The sequence below is a fragment of the Marmota flaviventris genome, chromosome 15 (assembly GCF_047511675.1).
Source record: "Marmota flaviventris isolate mMarFla1 chromosome 15, mMarFla1.hap1, whole genome shotgun sequence".
Classification (NCBI taxonomy): Eukaryota; Metazoa; Chordata; class Mammalia; order Rodentia; family Sciuridae; genus Marmota; species Marmota flaviventris.
Genome location: NC_092512.1, coordinates 13,294,262 through 13,308,267, shown reverse-complemented (window position 1 = coordinate 13,308,267; position 14,006 = coordinate 13,294,262). Strand labels below are relative to the sequence as shown.

The window sequence follows — 14,006 nt, the reverse complement described above, 5'->3', positions numbered from 1 at the left end:
CTTCTTGGGGATGAACCTGGGTGTTCTGTGCTTGTCGCGGGCTGGGACAGTACCTGGAACCCAGCAGGTGCTTCTGCTGGGGTCACCTGAGTAATAAGACCCAGAGCTCTTCTGGAAACTGGCAGGAGCATAATTAATGCATCACGTCAGCTATGCAGATGAACGGTCCGGTGTTTTGGGGGAGGAGTCTCAGTAGACTTGATATGTGTAGAGTGGGGTGTTCTGCCTGCCCCCCGCCACAAGGCCTCCTGAGGATTTGTGTGTGAAAGGTTTTCAAAGTGGACGTCTCTCTGGCACCACGGTTTTCTCTCTGAGCAGAACTCCTAGGAGTGGTCCCTCCTGTTTGTCGCAGTGTCCCCTTCCCATCCAGCCTGCATTTTGGAAAGCCTGGTCCCCAGCGGGGCTGCGAGGCTCCAGTCACTCTTGGGACACAGGGGTGGTCCTTTATCAGCCTTTCCAGGTGCACATGCCCCATCCACCCTGGGTGGCACAGGGGGGAGCTCTTCAGAGCACTGAGGCTTACAAGCTGTGAACAAGAGGTCATGAGAGCAAACACAGCAACTGGTCTCACAGTCAGTGGCTCCAGAGAAAGGACACAGAAGGGCATTTCCTCTCTGCTTGCACCATGGACCCGGATCCTTGGCTGGGCTTCAAGGCTGTGGCGGGCAACTATGCTGCCCTTGGTCTTCCCTCTGCTGTGCGGGGCTCCTTCCCTCTCTGGTCCTCTCCAAGTAACAGACAACACTCTCTTGGAGGCTCTGGTTGTGTCTAAAACCTTCTTTCAACACTGCAGCACAGCTGGGCTTTCCTTTCCCTTTCTCTTACCCTTGCATCCCTACTGTGTGCTCCCTCAGGCTCCCCTTTCACGCGGGCTTTCTCCTGGATGGTCAGCTGTGTGAGGACTGGAGTCCGAGTCATGTGTGCCCAGGTAGCAACATGCAAAAGCACTTGTGTGTGTGCGTAGAGGGAGGGATGCCCAAGAAACCAGTGCAAGTGGCGACGCGTGCACATGGGTGAGGGACAGCAGGAGGGGGGGAGACAGTGGGCCTAGGAGGGGCGAGGAACCTGGAGAGGAAGGCCACAGAGGTGAAAGGCCCGTTCTCATCCCATCATTCCAAGGTGCATACTGTCGGCACACCACGAACACATCCCGGTTAAGTCTCCCCATGAAATACTTGAGCCGTGAGGAGGTGAGGAGGCAAGGTGATTCCCCTGGTTCCAGCCTGCTTGGGTTTGAATCCTGCTGTGTGATCTGGAGGGTGATATTGATCTCTCTGGGCCTCAGCTCTCTCATCTGTAAAACAGGGAATCTTGACCTACTTCATAAGGTTGAAGTTTTAAATGAGTTCCCATATGTCAAGTGAATAGTGCAATTTTGGGCCTACGCTGTCAGGATTAAGGGGGGTAAAGCCCTGTGTATCTGCTATGGCTCATCACTGAGTCGACGCTCTCTCCCTCTCCTTATCCACGCTGCAGCCCAGCACCAGGTTCTGGCCCCTTGTAGCCATGTCTTCTGATGACTTGGCTGACCCTTTAGGTGGTGGAACCCATGAGGGGCTTGGTCCTCTGTGCCTATGGTGTCCAGTCAACGTGGAGCCCGTTCTCAGTGAGCTGTGACCTGGGGCGGCTCTGGCTGGCATGCAGCAGGGTCTTCACTCAGATCAGGAGAAGTCTGCCCAGTGAGGTTCTTGAGCATCCCCTGAGGGCCAGAGGTCAGTGGCCAGAGCCCTGACTCTGCTGTGGAGGGAGTGTGGGACTTGTGGGACCTGGGCTCCAGGTGAGGAGGCAAGGTGTGACTCCTCAAAGAACTCACAGCAGCACTGGAGAGGAAAGCCCTGCCCAGTGGGAGGCCCTCAGGGCTTCCGGAAGGCTGCCTGGGGGAGGTGGACTGGGGGTGGGGGGCAGCGGGGCTCTGGGCTCTGCTGGTAGGAGGGCAGAGAGTTCCAAGGGGATTAGCTTGACACCAAGCGCAGGGACCGGGGTGTGACTGACCTCTAAGCTGGTGGGGGTCACCGAAAGCTCAGCGATGACAATCCAATAATGAGGACACGATTTTGAGAAAAAAAGGAGAAAGAAGTTTTATTGCTTTACTAGCTAAGGAGGAAAACACAGAGGACTCCTCTCCCAGAGGCGGTGATTCCGGCCATCAGGGGAACAGGGGGTTTTAAAGGGGGGAATCAAAGGCTACCCTCCCTGTGTTCTGTGTCCAGAGTTGTGATCCCCTTGTTCATTTGGGAGATGGTCACTTCTGAGATCTTCTGGTGCCATCCCCAAATCTGAATGACCCCGTTCCTGTGGTGGGCGTGTGCTCAGGGACGGAGGACTCAGCCTAGGACGGGGAAGAAAGGTGATCCTACAGAGAGAGATTAGGAAGGGGAGGGAGACAGGGAAAGAAGAGAAAGAAGCGTCTGTTTCAAAAATAAGCCGCGGTGGCCGAGCAGCAAGGGCTATGGTCAAAGCATGAAGTGGACCTCTGTTGGGGGCGGGGGTTGGGAAGAGCAGCAGGGTGCCATTTAGGTCTGTGAACGTCACACAGAGCACTTTACGCCACAGTCCCCTTTGCCCCCCGGGGCTGTGCCTGGCCCTGCCCTTGGCCGTCCTGCACTTTTCTTCCTGGGTTCTCTCTCTCTTCCTCCCCAGAAGCCAGTGCGCGGCAGCCTGGCAGGGCGGCCGGCTGGTATCCAGGCCGTTTCCTGCCCCCAGGGGCCACCCACCCTGTCCGATCCTGCCGCTGCCTTCCTTGCCCTCCACCCTCGCAGGCATGACCTCACCCACAGCCGGGAAGCCGGGCTCGGTTTCCCGCCTGCTGTTTACCCTGGCGCAGCAACAGGTCCGTCACTTGGCACTACTCGAATGCCAGGCGCGTGAGTCGCCCTCAGTGGGCACAGGCGGGCGGGCGGGGGCCATTCCTCCTGACTGAGTCTCCTGGCACGGGACCCCCTGCTTCTGGAGGCAGGCAGGCGCTTGGCACAGGGGTGCTGAGTCATCTCCCCGGAGTCCAGCTGGCCTCTGAGTCACCGTGCAACCCTGGCCTCAACAGTGAGCCCTTTGTGGGACCCTGGTGGGCTTTCTTGCTTCTAGAAGCATTTAAAGGGGATACACTGGCATTTGAACCTCTTTGCTGCCGGCCACCCTCGAGGTGTCTTGCTCCCTGATCCCTCTCCAGGTCTGTGCCTGGGCTCCAGGAATTCACCCCCATCTACCTTTTGAATAAAAAAGTTCAGTTCAGGGAGGAAGCCAGGGTGGTGACTGAGCCTGACAGAGGCAGGAGCGAACTGGGCAAGATCTCTGCTGCCACAGGAGCTGCCTGCAAATCTCTTTCCTATTTTGTGAGCATCTTGAGAACCCTGTTCCCAGAGGAGCAGGTGCAAGAATAACATCTGTATGTGGCATCCTGCAACCCCCCTGAGCACGCACTGATGCATTCATTCCTTTCTGACCCAAAGACTTCATACCATCTTCTACCCAATTCATTGAAGAAACTGAGGATCTAGCAGGAGAAGATACTGACTCAGAGTCACAGAGCTGGACAGCAGCTTTCTGGAATTTGAGGATGTCTCCTCTGACTCAGTTACTATTTTAATCCTCCCCCCATTCAAGTTTGTCTTTCCCCCCTCCCTCTTTTTTTTTTGAGTGGCTGCTGAGATCTTCCCTGAGGACAGCAGCTGTCCTACAGGAAGATGGCTATTAAGGGAAGACAAAAGTGTCATTAGGAGACTGCTGGCACTGTGGATTGAGCTGCATGCTGAGCCCTGAGGCCTTCTGGGGTGAGGGACCTCAGTGCAGGGTTGCAGAGAGAGCTGCTGGGGGCCTTGGCAGTGAGGACCCGGAGGCTTTGTCTTGGGTGGGGGTTGGGTAGGTGGAATTAAGGCCATTCTTTGTCCCTGAGGGGGAAGCTGTGTTGGATTTGTTTCTGCTGTCCTTGGTGGTCTCACATATCAAGAGAGGAGCTTGGGCTAGATCAGTGTTTCTAAAGCACAGCCCCTTCCCTTCCTCCCTTCCTGGGAGGGGCATCTGCTTAAGGCTTAGAGCTGGTACCTGCCTCTGTAATGACCTCCCCAGGCCAGCTTTCCTGGTCAAGCCCGGAGAAGCTGTGAAGCCTTAGGGCTCTTCAGTGTGTGTGGAGGGGAGAGGAGACAGGAGGACGGGCTACTGCTCAGAGCTGAATGGACGGGAGGACAGGGATTTGTTGGACCTGTGTTCAAAGAAAACAGTTGGCCTTTGAATTAACCTCTAACCTGAAGCTGGTCACTAAGTAGGTGCTAACTAAGGTCACTAAGTAGGCCTCAGGTTACCTTCTGTGGAGGTTGCACCTGTGAGATGGAGAGAGGTCATAGAAATGGACACTTTTCGGGGTTGGGCATTTTGAATATTAGCGAAAATTTGACCGATGTGGGAATAGTTTGATTTTGATGGATGCTTTCGAGTCTGATTTTTGGTAAAGGAATGATGGTGGTACCAGGGTTTCTGGGACTGTGGTTGGCATATGGAAGGTGGCCAATACAGTAGTTTTTAATGAAGTCTAATGTAGAGCAAGGCTATGTCCTTGAGCTTTACCTGGCTCCTTTCTCTAGTGACTTCACCCAAAAATTCTTTTTTGGGGGGATACCGGGGATTGAATTCAGGGATACTTGACCACTGAGCCACATCCCCAGCCCTATTTCATATTTTACTTAGAGACAGGGACCCACTGAGTTGCTCAGCACCTTGCCATTGCTGAGGCTGGCTTTAAACTTGCGATGCTCTTGTCTCAGCCTCCTGAGCCACTGGGATGACAGGCGTGTGCTACCGCATCCAGCCTGAAAATTCATTTTTAATGGCACTTTTAAGTGAGAGAAAAACTTGAGCTTGTTGGTAGCTGACTGCCTCATTTGGGGCCATTTCCGAGGAGGGCTTGGCTGCTCCAGCCTGACTGTACCCTGTGTCACTGGAACACAGCGAACCAGGAGCCGTGCACTTCTCACCTTGTTAGGCAGGAGAAGAAAAAACAGGAGCAACCCACTTGGTGCCCACCCGCTGCCAGGCACGATGGTACCCAGTCTGGATTAAGGAGTAGTGTGTCACGAGCACCTTGCTTGGGGTCACCCAGTGGCCCAGGCAGAAGGTGTCTTTTGAGTTTGCTGTCTCTCTTCTCAGTATAGGAGAGGCTGTGAGGTTGGGATAGAAATATCCATTGCCAGTCCCCAGACTCTTGGTGCAGATCCGAGTCCCCACTGAGATCTTGGCTGCCCTGGTTCTGTTGAAGTCCGGGTGGGCCCTCTCCGAATGAGCCAATCGTTATGAAGAGTCAGAGCTGGGCTTTTGAGTCCCCTGGAGTTGCCTCTTGGGCCTGCTGATGAGTTAACCTTCCCTGGCCTCAGTTTTCTTGCCTGTAAAATGCAGACAACACCTTGTAGGTCAAAGTTGGTGAGATTCTCATGCACGCAGTCTGGTACCCTGGAGGCCCTCGGCAATCATTTGTTCCTTTGTCTCTACAAGTAGAGAGGCTGAGTCACAAGTCCTGAGGGAGATCGCTTTCTCTGTCCTCCTTAAATGTGTCATCTGGCCCTCCATAAGCTTGTATTATCTGGGTGTGGTACGCCCCAGGAGTAATGCCGCTGTACAAGCTGATTGGTGACATAAACCCCTGGGAACACCTCCGCTCACACTGGGAACACACCTGGCTCGGAGCTGCCCTTGGTGCCCAGAACTGGGGATGCTCCAGGGCTGCAGGGAAGGGCAGGCGAATCTGGGCGGGGCCACTTCCTGGAACCGCAAGGTTGCTCTGGGAAGGGACTTGGCCCTGGGCAGCCTCAGCAAGACAGGAGCTGGTTTGGCGCCGGATGCCAGGCTGCAGGACTGCCTTCCAGCTGTGGGCGCCGGGGTGCGGTATGGGAACGGAACGGGCGACTCTCCTGCCCACCGCCACCAGAGCAAGAATCTCCCTGAAGGAACCTTCAGGGAGAGGGCTGTGAACTCCAGACCAGCACCTTTAGGGAGAAGGACCGAGGGAGTTAGGAGCTGGGGAGCACTGCCACCTCGGGGGACCCACAGGCCGTCACACAAAGAGCTGGACAACACACACGATGAGCTCTCTGTCCTGTCCAGCTGACCGCTTTGCCGGACGGCCGTTTCCCTCCTCCTGTGTGACCTTCTCACCGGCAGGGAAGCTTCTCGCAGGGTGTCCTTCACCTTGAAACACACACCAGTGCCCTTGGATGCCCCACGGGCGGGATGTGACATCTTGGGATGTCACTGTGGATGTGCCACCCAGCCTTCCTTCTCTTCCCTCAGCTGCTGTCGTGTTGCTTGGGAAGGAAGCTCTTCCTTCTTCCCAGTGATTTCCCTTTAAGATCTGATGGTCACCATCCTACCGCTGTCCTGGGGCACTCTGCTGGAGATGTGGTGCCGGGAGCCAGCCTGGTCCCCTCTGACAGCTCCTTTTCTGGTATGAAGCCAGGCATAAAATCGAGTCACTTTAGCGCAGTCTGGTAGGTGCTGGAATCGACATACCGTCGGGCACACAGGCGTGGAGGGCAGCAAGGGGTCAGCTTGGGGGGCCTGGGGACAGTTTCCCAGGGAAATTGCCTGAACTGAGTCTAGAGGCTGAATTGGTTTCTTGGAGCCAGAGCAAGGAGACAGAGGCTCCCAAGAGGATCTTGGGATGTATTCATAAAGCGGAGAGGCTGGCTGGTGGGCCTGGCGGGAGGCCCCACCTGCAGATGCTGGTTAAATCATCGTCACCTTGTCAACTCAGTGGCCCGTACTTAGTGTGGTCTTCTTTGGCTGTCCTTCCCAGGAGTGCTTCCTTTGAACCCGTGCCCTTGTCCAGGGTCCTAGTCTGATGGGGTCAGCAGTCAGGGCTCAGGACCGTGTAGAGGGTCACCCCTTGGTTGGGAGTTCTGGCTGTTTCCCTTCAGCCTTAGGCCCATCGATGTTCAGGTCACTCACAAAATTAAGGGGGACCTTAACAGGGAGATGATTTTGTTTCATTTTTTGGCAGAAACAGAAAACACAGGCAAGTGGAGATTCAGCCGTGCACAGCCCCGTGCTGGTGGTAGCAGCTGAGTGCCTTGCTCTCTTGCTTCCCGAGGCTTTTGAGTTGATTTTTTTAACTTAATGTTCTATCGTGACCTTCTCCTGGTGTCATTGGAAGCTTAAAAACTTGTTTTGAGTGTCTTTACCATATTCTGTTGTGTACCCGCCCAGGAAAGTGCTGCAGAGCTGGTTTTCGCTCCTCTGTGAAATGGGGTAAGAACCTCTCCTGGGGGGCTGCTGTGAGGGGAGGGCAGGGAGGCCCTGCCTGGAGCCTCCCTAGGATGGCCAGTGCAGGTGCAGGGTGATGGCCAGCTTCTGCCGGTCACTGTTGTCATCATCCTTGCAGTGGCTACGGCAGGATCCTTTTCTTGGCAGAGTGCCACCCCCCCGCCCCCCAACAGGAACTTGATGGTCTGCTTCATTCAGTCAGATTTATTTTGAGGCTATTTCACCAGTAGCCACTTTAGACAGTGCCTGGGGGGGGGGGGGCGGTCCTGGGAGCCACCTCCTGAAGTTGGAGATTCTAATTAATGCAAAATTCTTAAGGCAGGAAGGGACCCAGTCCTTGGCAGACCCAGCACAAGAGACACCGCAGGCAAACAGCCACAGCTAACAGATGAAGAAGCACAACCCAACCAGTATCTGGTTATAAACTTAGGGTGACTTTTCTGCCACTCAGGGTGTGGCTGGCCAGCTCTTCCTGTTTATCACCTGTTTGTGTTTTGTAAACCTGGTCATTTCCTATGGAGCTGTTAACAACTTTTCCCCCCTCATTGATTTGTAAGATCCTGATTAACTTTGGAATTTTGCGGATGTTGGGGAGAGGGCAGCCCAGGAGTCCTCTTTGTTAGGCATGCTGTTGCAGGATTGAGGCTCCATTTCCATGGGGGACATTTTTTTTTTTTTTTTTTTACAATTCTGGATCTGTGGGAGCAAAACCATGTTTTGCAAGTGAATGCCAGGACCTGCCCATCCTCCTGGGAAGCTGTCACTTTTAAATGTTTCTCCAGTGAGTCGCATTTGCACAGTTGCTCTCTTCCTCATAAACACACACACACACACACACACACACACACACACACGCATAATCCCGCAAACTTCCAGTCGGTGTAAATATCACCTGACTAGTCAGGCAGTCAGATCCCTAAATTAGCTTTGGAGGAGCCCACTTCTTCAGTATTCTGACTTGGAGAAGTGATTTGAGAGCAGATCACGCTGCGGTTTATAGTGTGGAATGGATCAACATCCAGCGATGCTTAGCAGCTGAAACCCAGAGTGGTGCTGTGTCCTGCCTGTGGTCACTCAGATTGAATGTGGCGGATCCCACACTTGACCTGATGTCTGGGCCTGGGCTCTGGTGGTGGGGGAGGGGAAGGTGTGGGGCAGGTACCCTTAGCACCTGGGTCAGGGCTTTGCTTTAGCGTCGAGGTGAGTAGACACCGGCCGCCTTGCTGGGTGGCAGGGCCTTGCTCCTGTGGCCTTGGCCATTGGTCCTTTTGGGTTAATGAGAATGAGGTGATATCCAGGGGGAGGTTGGGACTGTCTTCCAGGTGGGGGCCCAGTGACTGCTGCTGCATTCTCTGATGGGGCATACCTAGGCAGCATGGCTTCCCTGGGCCTGCCTTTGCCAAGCCAAGGGACGACACCAGCAAAAAGCTCTGGTTCACCAGCTCCGGGTCCTGCCCTGCTGGCAGGAGGAGCACAGGTATCTGGTGGCTGGAGAGAAAGTCCACAGTGCTGGTCGGGTAACATCAGTGTGGGTTGGAATGCTTGGTTCCTGGGTGGGCGAGGGCAGAGGAGGCCTCCTGGTGGATGGGAGAGGCCTGCTGGCTAGAATCCACGTGCCACCAGTCCCCTGCTGTGTGAGTTTGGACATGCTACTCACTTCTGGGAGCCTTAGATTCTTTTTTTTTTTTTTTTAATTTTTCAACATTTATTTTTTAGTTGTAGTTGGACATAATACCTTTATTTTATTTATTTATATGTGGTGCTAAGGAACCCAGAGCCTCGCACGTGCTAGGCGAGCATTTTACAGCTTTACAGCTGAGCCACAACCCCAGCACGCCCCCCACCGAGCCTTAACTTCTTCTTTTTTTTTTATTGGTTGTTCAAAACATTACAAAGCTCATGACATATCATCTTTCATACATTTGATTCAAGTGAGTTATGAACTCCCATTTTTACCCCAAATACAAATTGCAGAATCACATCAGTTACACATCCACATTTTTACATAATGCCATATTAGTGACTGTTGTATTCTGCTGCTTTTCCTATCCCCTACTATCCCCCCTCCCCTCCCCCCTCATCTTGACTGTCAAATGGAACTCATGAAGCCAGAGTCCTGTGACTGACTGCCTCTTCCTGGCCTGGCAAGGTGTCGGGGGATATTGGTTTCTTTCACAGCTGACCCAGGGCTGGATGCAGCAGAAGATTTCTAATATTGGGAAGTCCTCAGTGGAGGCAGTAAGATCTGAGATGCAGATCCTCCTGTCCACCAGAGCACCAGATATGGGTCCCAGAGGCACCCCTGGGCTGGGAGGGACCCCCCAGAGACTTAGTACACAAGCCCAGAACCACACTGAGTTCTTGGTCCATGTGGGGCAGTGGAGCCTGCTGACTTGAAGACCAGATTTGTGTCCATTCTATAGGGATGGGTGGCCCAGGCTTCATCCTGAAGTGGGCATCTGGTCACTCTACCCCAGTTTGGGTGAGAATCCTTAGGATGAGGAGGGAGTTAGAACCATCTGGAGTGACTGGATCAGGGTGAGTACCAGTCCAGCAGGGTAGGTTCCAGTCTGGGGGCTGTGCAGATATTAAACAGCAGTTCACAGACATTGGACTATATGTGGGTGTCATTGGCAGAATATTCATTGGCAGGCCCTCCTCCTGGGCCTGGCAAGGTGCTAGTGAATGCAGCCTTCCTGGAGGAGCCCCTGAAGGTCGCTCCTGCACACCCCTGTGTGGGTACAGATGACACTGGCCACTCAGGCTACACAGGCGCTACGCTCTGTGCTGCTGACTGCACCATCCCGGCGCCCTGGGCCATTTTAAAATAGAAGGCACATAGTGACTGTGCAAATACAATGTGCATATGTGTGACGTTAAACATCTCTTTCAACCCAAGCCAGTCAGCTCACCCATTTTCATCCCCTGGCCCTGAGTGTGTGGGCTGCTCACCTGATGGTGACTGAGGATCAACACCGTTCTTGATCCTGCTCACAGCTGCCTGCAGCCTTCCTCAGTCTTGTTCACCTACAGTGCTAGGACTGACTGGCCTGGTCGCTGCCTGGGCTTGTTTTTGTCCTTGGCCAAGGTCAAGTTGTGCAGAAGGAGGAAGGGGAGGGACACCTGGCCTAGGAAGCAGCCAGAGAGGGTCCTGGCTTCAGTAGCCCTCGGGTAGCCAGCCTGCCTGCCGACCTTTTTTTTTTTTTGTGCAAACTGGACTCACCCACTCCTCTACTTGGAAATTCCTCCCCAGGAAGAGGAGGGAGGTGCCAGGAATTTTGTGGGGGGCCTTGTCTGTGATGTGATGTGCACATTCCTCTGCGGTAGCCTGGGGTCTGCCAGCATGTGACACCTGGCTGGAATGACAATGAGGGAGGATGCTCTGCAGGCCCGCCCCCCTCCCCTCCCAGGATGCGCTGCTGATCCTGCACTTCCTTCCTGCATTTCCATCCTCTCTCCCTTCCTCTCCCACAAAGCTGGGCTATTGGGATGGTAATGCCCTCTGGCTTAGCCCTAGCCCCACAAGAAAAATGGACCTCTGGGACTGTCCTTGAGGCTGTGCAGACTCATTTTTTATGCAGATGTGTTGGAGGTGAGTTGGGGAGAAAGAGACCTGGAAGCTAAGGTCCTCTGACATGTCACCCATCCCCTCACCCCCTAACAAAATCACCCTGTGTTGGATATCTGGAGGCATTATGTTTATGCCTCTCTGATCCCCTCTGTTCTGTTCCCCCAATTTTTTCCTTGGCTTTTAAAATGATTTTTTTTTTTCTCATTCTAAAGTAATACATTTTGTTTAATAAAGAATTATATAGCACTAATATCAACGAGGCAACTGTTCTAAACCCTTTGCAAATATTAACTCATTAATTCCAAGCAGCCCAGTATGCCTGCTGGTACTGAGACACAGAGGTCAGGATGCTTTTCCAGAGGTCACACAGCAGCTTCCTGGTAAAGCCCATGCTGCCCTGCTTTATGGTCTCTGGCAGGCTGTCCTCCCGGAAGAGAAGACAGAAAGTTTGCTCTAGCACCCAGACACTAAAGCGCTGCGTATTTACAGTATCTGATGTGTAGTTATGTAGCTATATGGACAGCGTTTCATCTTACAACTGTATGATAGTTTATTTTATCAATGCCTTATCATCTGAATGAGTAATGCATTTTTAATGGTCCTGAATATCTGATTTCGTATCCTATTTCTTCTCTGAGCATATTTATCTTTACTTTTGAATGTTTAAGAAACTTTAAGAATGACTTCAAATTTCTAAAGCATGCCCACAGGCCTATTGCGCTCTTCATGCACACTTGGTACTCAGGAGTTGCTTCTGCGGGACTGAAGTCAGTAATCTACAGCTCAGCACTGTGTTGATGGCAAGATGGTATTGACCAGGGACTGGGGGCTGGTTCAGTTATTGAGTCCACAGGATTATAATTGCATATTCCTTTTTTTTTTTTGTACTGGGGATTGAACTCAGGGATGTATTATTATTATTATTATTATTATTATTATTATTGAGACAGGATCTCACTAACTTGCAGAGTGACTTCAAACTTCCAATCTTCCTGCCTCAGACTCTCAAACTGTTGGGATTACAGGGATGCGACCTGACACCCGGCTTTATATTATCATGCATTAAACAGTCATAAGGAAATCATGACTCGGCATTCTTATTTCCTATTATTCAATGACAAAATGATAGTAATGCTATCAGGTATTATTATTTATGGTACTGGGGATTAAACCCAGGCCTTGTGCATATTAGCAAGTACTCCACCACAAAGCTGCATCCCCAGCTCGGGTATTAATTACTTACATCTCATTATTCAACATTAAGCTCTGTAGTATTTGGCTGATAAAACAGATGGACAAATAAGATGCTAGACAACACCAACCATTTTCCATTGGGCTCTTTCCTTCTGGTTTTCCTGAGAGCTTAAGGACCTGGCTGGTCTTACCATTACCTGTGACTTCATGACCTTCGAGTTGAATTCCTCCCAGTTCGTGTCTGTGGAACCTCAGAAGATGGCATTGCTTGGACACAGGGCTTTTGCAGATGTACTTACTTAAGATGAAGTCCTGCTGGATTAGGGTGGGTCCTCAGCCCAATGACTGGTGTCATACAGAGACCCAGGGAAAAGGCCAGGTGACTATGGGGACAGAGCTGGGCATGATGTAGTGACAATCCAAGAAATTCCAAGGACTGTGAGGAGCCACTGGAGGCTGGGGAGAGGCAGGGAAGGCTCTTCCTTAGAGAAGACACTTTGAATTTGGACTTCTGGGCTCCAGAGTTGGGGGAAATACTCTTCGGCTGTTGTAAGGCGCCCACCTCGTAGCAGTTAGTTATGATGGCCCTAGGAACTAAGCAGTCAATGCAGGAGGAAACTCCTTTTGCAGGGGTGGAGGTGGGAGGGGGTAGGTGAGGGAGTAGGGGGCGCCTGCCCTTTACGCATGGGCACTCAGTAAATATTTCCGAATGAGGGAGGGTTGAAATGTGCTGTGGAACTGGGCATTTCAGTTTGCATTCCCTGCCGCACCGCTGGCGTGTCCAGACAAACACCCTCCCAAGAGGGGAAGTTCCTCCTCCTCCTCCTCCTCCTCCCCCCCCCCCCTCCTCCTCCTCCTCCTCCTCGCAGGCCAGGGATCTTGGGCAGGTGGCTTGACCTAGCGGCCTTGCCTGGAAAATTCAAAATGCCAAATTGCTTCGTGGTGGCCGTTACACCTTCATGGCCACATCTAATTCTGATTATTTCCCAGAGGTCCCACCTCCAAGTGGCATTGATGTGTGTACTTGGAGATTGAGTTTTCAGCACGTGAACTTTTGGGGACACAGTTAAATCATAGCAATATGAAAACCTTGATGATGGAATAGTACATACACTGCCATCTTGCCACTCCCGTTCCAGGTCTTATTTGCTGGTTCAGGCCCTCGGGTGGGAGAATTGTGGGGGAGCTGAATATAGCTGAACAGCAATCCTGTGTCACAGGTTAGGAAATCTGGTCTCAGAGAGATCCTTTTGGTTCTGTGGCCACTCTCAAAGGGCGGAGGTGGAGGGGTGGAGGGTCAGGGGAACTATACTCCCTCCCTTGCTACATGCTTGTCTCTTCCCTTCCTGGCTCCTAAGTTCAGGTTGGGCGGGGCAGGGCCAGGTATATTCAGGTGAGGTCAGGCACCTGGATGCAGCTGGCTGAAGCTGTGTTTGCTATTCTGGGTGCTGGACTCCTGGTGCCCAGGGACCACAGGCTAATCTGTCCTCAGGAAGAACTTGTCAGGAGCAGGTGCAGCTGGCTGCCCTCAGCATGGGGTGGGACCTCTGTTGTGAAGGGGAATGGTGAGAATACACCTCTTTGGTGCTTTTTGACTTACAACAGGAACTGACTGACAACATCTGCTGCCCCAGAGAATATCTGCAAATTTTAGCACAGATACTGATTGAGAAACAAAATCCAAAGTGTGTGTAGTTTCTTTTCTGATGACATTAAAAATATATGCTCATTAAAAATAACTTGAAACCCTACGGAAATGTAGAAAGATAAAGGTGACCTCCCCACTTCTTCTCTGTCCTGGAGTCCTGCCTGAGTTAGGGGAGGATACTGAGCAGCACACATTAGGCCTGGGGTGCCTGAGGTGTGTCCCAGGCCCTGGTCCTGCCTCCAGCAGGAGGGCCATGTCCTCTGGAGGGTTTCAGAGAAAGTCTGGGCAGGCTCAGACTGTCTGTGAGCAAGGGTTCCTGCGACACGGGCCTGGCCTACTTCACGGGGC

At 52.5% G+C, this 14,006-nt stretch overlaps 2 long non-coding RNA genes across 9 annotated transcripts in view; one reads left to right on the top strand and one right to left on the bottom strand.

Moving 5' to 3' along the window:
• Positions 1-14,006, top strand: part of LOC139702066 (uncharacterized) — a 140,817-nt gene that overhangs the window by 32,100 nt on the left and 94,711 nt on the right. For 2 of the 8 annotated variants that reach the window (XR_011704647.1, XR_011704650.1), the window contains exon 1: positions 2,643-2,830. The exons of the other annotated variants lie outside the window; for them this stretch is intronic. This is a non-coding gene — a long non-coding RNA (uncharacterized lncRNA). Of the gene's footprint in view, positions 1-2,642; positions 2,831-14,006 lie in introns of those variants that run through there. 8 annotated transcript variants of the gene reach the window in all.
• LOC114104144 (uncharacterized) lies at positions 2,053-2,969 on the bottom strand. Its single transcript, XR_003584795.2, has 2 exons — positions 2,815-2,969; positions 2,053-2,353 (listed from the first exon to the last, which is right to left on the bottom strand). It is a non-coding gene; the product is annotated as an uncharacterized lncRNA (long non-coding RNA).